The sequence below is a fragment of the Leguminivora glycinivorella genome, chromosome 14, assembly GCF_023078275.1.
Source record: "Leguminivora glycinivorella isolate SPB_JAAS2020 chromosome 14, LegGlyc_1.1, whole genome shotgun sequence".
Classification (NCBI taxonomy): Eukaryota; Metazoa; Arthropoda; class Insecta; order Lepidoptera; family Tortricidae; genus Leguminivora; species Leguminivora glycinivorella.
The window spans coordinates 977,514-983,852 of NC_062984.1; positions in this window are offsets into that span (position 1 = coordinate 977,514).

Below are 6,339 nucleotides of genomic sequence, written 5' to 3' on the forward strand. Positions count from 1 at the left end.
ACGAAACCTCTTAGTAAATAAGTACTGACTGTCGCACGGTATACCTAATTTCTTGGATTACGGCCAAGACTTTATACAGCTGCCTTACTGTGTACGAAACTGCAAGGCCGGCAATAAGTTACTTTCCACCAAGGACGAACCTCATCGTCTAGTCTGAGATGAAGTCATTTAACTTCGCTCGTCCGTTCTTCGTGGTTACTATTTATTGTATACAAAATATAGAGGTTAACATATGTTAGAATAAAAATACTAGATTGCCACGTAATTTATACAGTTTTTTGCCCCTATCTACCTAGAATACAAAAGTAAATTTCAATCAAATTAATGACAAGCGGTTCTCACGACCCGACGCTCTCCCAGATAGTCGCCATAAAATAATTATTTCTAAAATATGATAATTGGATAAGTAAGTATGTTATCTGGCTGGACGGAATGGGTGGCGGCGTCACAGTTTTCGGTGGTGTAAAAAAAATGATTTAGAAGAATACTTCAATAAATTATGTATGATATTGACTCCTTAACGACTTTGACATCTATAGGTACCTTTTAAAGGTGGCAACACGTTACAAAAACCCAACTAAAAACAACACTTACAAAATACATTGAAAGAACAAATCTTAAGGGGTCCACACGGTTTTCTTCGATTTTTGACAAGTTATGAGTTGAAACTCCTAAATTGACAACATTTCATATTTTTGAGTACTACTTTTTATTGTTTGGTTTGAAAGAACTTAATACTAAAAGATACACGTATTTTTTTATTTTTCCAAAAACTGCTATTTTAATGAGAAAATCCCTTCTTATTACTACTTCGAGCAGAAAGAGCGTAAGTTACAAACGTCAAGACACAGCTTCGTGACGTCACATGTGTTGTTTCATACACCTAAGAAAACGACAAAATCTTTAAAAAAAAATAAAGTTTTAACAGTCAGCTCAAACAGTCCGGTATGTTTGACTGTCAAGTGTCACTGTCAACCCATAGTGAATGACTACGAACCATAGACTAAGTTATGAAATTTTTAATATCTTTGCTAGGAACTGTGATAAGTGTCACTGTCAAACTCAAGGGACATCCCAACTGGAAGATTTTTTTTCTTATAGTGGCAGCTCTAAATCAGCTATTTGACGTCACTTCCCCTTTAAACTATTTTTATGATTTTTTATACTAAAAATACGGAAAAAAAAATTTAAAAAATATATTTATGTGATCTACAAGCGTATATCTCGAAATGGTTTTCGATTTAGGGACATTGAAAATTTTGAAACGTTGTCAATTGCACTACAGATAGAATTATAAGACCAACGGCCATCGGTTTTTCAATCTTTTATCTCTATTCGTAAGAACCATATTTGGAAAAAAATATATAGTTATTATTTGTGGTGTTTTTTTTTACGCACTAGTGTGAGAAGTTGTTCATTATACGTCAGGTCGAAACTTTGGAGGGCCACCTGTACTGAAAAACGTCGTACGTTACACGTGCGAAAAGGAAATTCGTAACTCGTGTCGATTTAAAACACTCCCTTCGGTCGTGTTTTAATTTATCGCCACTCGTTTCGAACTTCCTTTTTTCCGCACTTGTATCGTAATGTACTATTTCAGTATAATAGATGGTGCTTTTTTTACGCACTAGTGCGAGAAGTGGTTCATTATATGCCAGGTCGAAACTTCGGATGGCCATCCGTACTGAAAAACGTCGTACGATACAAGTGCGAAAAGGAAATTCGCCACCCGTTTCGAACTTCCTTTTTTTTCGCACTTAATTGTATCGTAATGTACTATTTTATGATTTTTTTAAACATGGTCTAAAAAACACTTTTATCGAAATTTTAATTTAGTGAAGGGCGTTACATATGTACATGATCTCGATATATCCGGATTTACCATTGGCTTATCTAAAAATTCAAGAGAGATTTTAATTTTAAACTAATGAAAACAAAAGTTATGACCAAAATCCTTTGATTTTTATTTGACTGACCTGTAATCTGTTTGACATTATTTTAAATTTTCTTATTTTATTTTACCTCTTAATTGTTTATTTGATTAGTTTGACTTGTTCGACATTTATACGACATTTTACCTAAGCATGTTTTATTTTTATTATATTGCATGTATTGTTAATGTGTAGGTGTATTGGTTCAGACTGTAAGCTTGCACTATGTTCAATAAATAAAATAAAATAAAATAAATAAAAAATAATAAAAAACACCAGCTTTGACCTAAAATTGTTCAACTTTGATACCAAATATCACAGAAACAATGAGCTATGAAGTAATTATGAGATACTATTTTGTTTAAAGACGATGCTGTTTATATGATAAGCTTTAGAAACTATCGTAATATCAATGGATTTAAATCGAAGGTCATTGGCGCAGGGAACGCCCTTAATTCAAAATACTATAATATAAAGGGACAATACAACAGGTAAATAATAAAAGTAGGTCAAGCATTATACTTAAAATAAGGGCTTTGAACTCAACGAAATAAACTCGACGAATTATTATTTATCGTCTTTTCAAATAAAAACGCTACCAATAACGATCTTAATTCATTTTAATAAGGTCCTGTGTTTGTAGATTTTGTATGAAAAGATTCAACCTCTCAGAATAAGTATGCAAAGGTTAACAAATAGATACGTCAGCGAGACGAGGGTGGGTCCAGCCAACGCCGTGTATACATTATATCATTCGATACGATACTTACTACCAGAGTCAAACGAGTAGTTAACTCAATAGTACAAAAAGCTTCAACTTCATATTAAGTGGAAATGGTAGAGAAGAGGGTGGGTCCAGTAAACACCATGTATGCATTATATCATTCGATATCATACTTACTGACAGAGTCAAACGAGTAGTTAACTTCATCACTTTAAAAATCGGCCAAAATCATGTATGCTAAGTTTAGAGTTTCCTAGATTCTTTTGACAAACTTTTAACCAATCACGTTCTTTGGAATTTTCAGTAAAAGTTTTAATTGCACGAGTTTTCACTTGTTCTTAAACCAATGGTTCAAAAGTTAATGGTTCTTACACTTTTGAAGCCTTAAACGTAAATAATTAATTAATGGGATCTACAAAATTGCACAAAGCGGGTGAAATTCATCATCATCATCCTCCTTGCGTTATCCCGGCATTTGCCATGGCTCATTGGAGCCTGGGGTCCGCTTTGACAACTAATCCCAAGATTTAGCGTAGGCACTAGTTTTTACGAAAGAGACTGCCTTCTAACACGAAAGGTAAACTAGACCTTATTGGAATTAGTCCGGTTTCCTCACGATGTTTTCCTACACCGAAAAGCGACTGGCAAATATCAAATGACATTTCGCACATAAATTCCGAAAAACTCATTGGAGGCTACCATCGCTCCAAAGCGGGTGAAATTATAGATAATAAATTAATTTTCTTGTGTGTATACGAAACGATGAGTTTCCTGACACTAATGTCGAACTTAGATACTAGCTCTGAACACCCAGAGTTTTTTTAGATCAGCTGCGTTTCCAAAAATCGCAAAAAAGATGAGCTTATCGAAACGTTTACTTTAAGCCACGTTTTCAAGTAAAATGAACACTACTGTATTGTAAATATGATGAAGCCTGTTAAGGATATCATCATTGGTTTGGTTGTGACGAAGCATAGTGGCTGATTTGCATTTGTGGCCACCACTTTTCAAATGTGATTAGTGTTATTATTGTTTTTAATTTAAAGTTGGTCCGGGTAATTTATGTAAGTACATTAATGAAATTATTTTCTGAATTTATCTTGGTAATAGAGGACTTTTTTCTTTTTTCTTTTTTTTTCTCTTTATTTTGGCACAAACAGTCATTACAGAAGAGTTACATTGAGTTGTATAACATATGAAAATAGACAATACAGTGCCGAAATCGTTGTAGAATTATAAATACATATTTTAGTTGCAACGGACCTGAGTTACCGGACTTTTGTTGTAAGTTAGATTACTTTTTTCACTTTGATCTTATCATGTCCAGTATTAGGTTCTCCTACAAACACACGCATAAGTTTCTGTCCGCGGCAGGACACTTTGGTTTGTTAGTCGCACAACAGGCTCCTTTGGGATGTGTGTTTGTCTGCCGTTTGATGTAAATAAGTTTTCTGTCCTCTGTAGGCCTAGCACATGATGGCCGCGAGATAGATGACACGTCTTCTTCTAACTGTATTAATGACATAAGGATGGGTAGTCTATCTCGCGGCGACATACTCTCGCGGCCATCATGTGTTAGGCCTACTGGCCGGAAAACATCATATTTCAGGCCGTTGCGCTAAACGAAGTTAGTAACTACCCAGATCCGCTGAGTGTGAAATATACTTATAGTATACAACAGTAAATAATATCCTAACCACAAAAACAAAATTAAAAAAAAAAAACCGACCTACGTATTTTATCGTCTTTTCAATAATTCTATGAAACGGCCTAAGCACACCCTGACTACTTCAACTTTCAAAAAACTTAATCTAAATCGGTTTATCAGTTCGGGAGCTACGATGCCACAGACGACACACACACACAAAAATAGACACGTCAAACTTATAACACCCCGTCGTTTTTGCCTCGGGGGTTAAAAAAGCCTCAAATTACGTTTGTTGACCTCGGCTTGGCCTAGGCCGACAATTAGTGATCTGAGACATGTTTTACTTTACTGGCCAAGGTCTTATAATCTACTATTATAAAAATACTAGTTTTTGCCCGCGGCTTCGCTCGCATTATAAAGAGCCAAAAAGTAGCCTATGTCACTCTCCATTCCTTCAACTATGTATCTCGACAATTCGTCGCTCCGTTTTGCCGTGAAAGACAGACACACACACTTTCCCATTTATAAAATTAGTATGGGTTTCAAGTGTTGACGTCTTTCAAAGCTTGAACTTGAACACAATTTGACTTACTATAATGTAATATTTACTAGCTGAAAAGTCAAACTAAAATATGCAAGACAAAACAAACTAAAAGTAGTAACTTAAAAGTCAAAGTTCATCTAAAATTTAAAATGCAAAATAAGACGCTCACTTTTAATCAAACTGAACGCTGCATTAGACAAGAAAATTAATTAATTTTTCACAATTACGATCCAATTAGGGCGAAGACGAGGCGACTTTTTACCTGAAGGTCGGGGGTTCAAACTCCTGAACCAACATGAGTTGACACGCAAAAACGACGGGGTGTTATAAGTTTGACGTGTCTGTCTGTCTGTATATCTGTCTGTCTGTCTGTCTATCTATTTGTATGTCTGTCTGTGGCACCATAGCCGAACGGACGATGAACCGATTTTGATTTAGTTTTTTTTTTTTGTTTGAAAGCTGAATTAGTCGGAAGTGTGCTTAGACATGTTTCATGAAAATCGATGCACTATGTCGGAGTTTTTTTATTTAATTTTAATTTTGTGGTTAGGTTATTCACTTTTTTGAATACGTCTCAAAATAAGTATGATTTTTTACGTTCTACTAAGTATGTATTACCTATGTTCTCCATACAATTGATGGCATTTACCATAATCATTGCGCTTTTGAGTAACGTATTCTGACGTCAAAATAAATGGTAGTAAGATATGAACTTGTGAAAACTTTAACTGTAGGTACCTTAGTTTTGATAATTTGATAAACTTGGTATTGTTACAATGAAAATACTCTTCTAAAAATGCCACGGTAAGCTCAAGAACAATTTAAGTATGGTAAGCTCAGGAACAAATATCTGTCTGTACTCATCATTACACAAATAAATTGGATCCTTTGGTTTGACATAATGATCGATAGCCATAATAGTTGGCAGATTATCGTTAGTAAAACTTCTGAAACGGTTAACTTTTCAGGGTTTTAATGAAAGTCAGCTATAGATAGGTCAGGTTTGTTTTATGGCAATCTTGAAAAGTAACGCATTTCTGAGAAAAATCAAATTGTGATTAACAAAACTGTGGACAAACTATACATTATGACTTTATGGCAACCAATAGAGACCCAAATGCCCTTACCGGGATTCGAACCCAGGACCGCGGCTTAACAGGCACTAGACTAGACCGGTCGTTTTTAGGGTTCCGTAGTCAACTAGGAACCCTTATAGTTTCGCCATGTCTGTCTGTCCGTCCGACCGTCCGTCCGCGGATAATCTCAGTAACCGTAAGCACTAGACAGCTGAAATTTGGTACCAATATGTATATCAATCACGCCAACAAAGTGCAAAAATAAAAAATGGAAAAAAATGTTTTATTAGGGTACCCCCCCTACATGTAAAGTGGGGGTTGATATTTTTTTTTATTCTAACCCCAACGTGTGATATATTGTTGGATAGGTATTTAAAAATGAATAAGGGTTTACTAAGATCGTTTTTTGATAATAT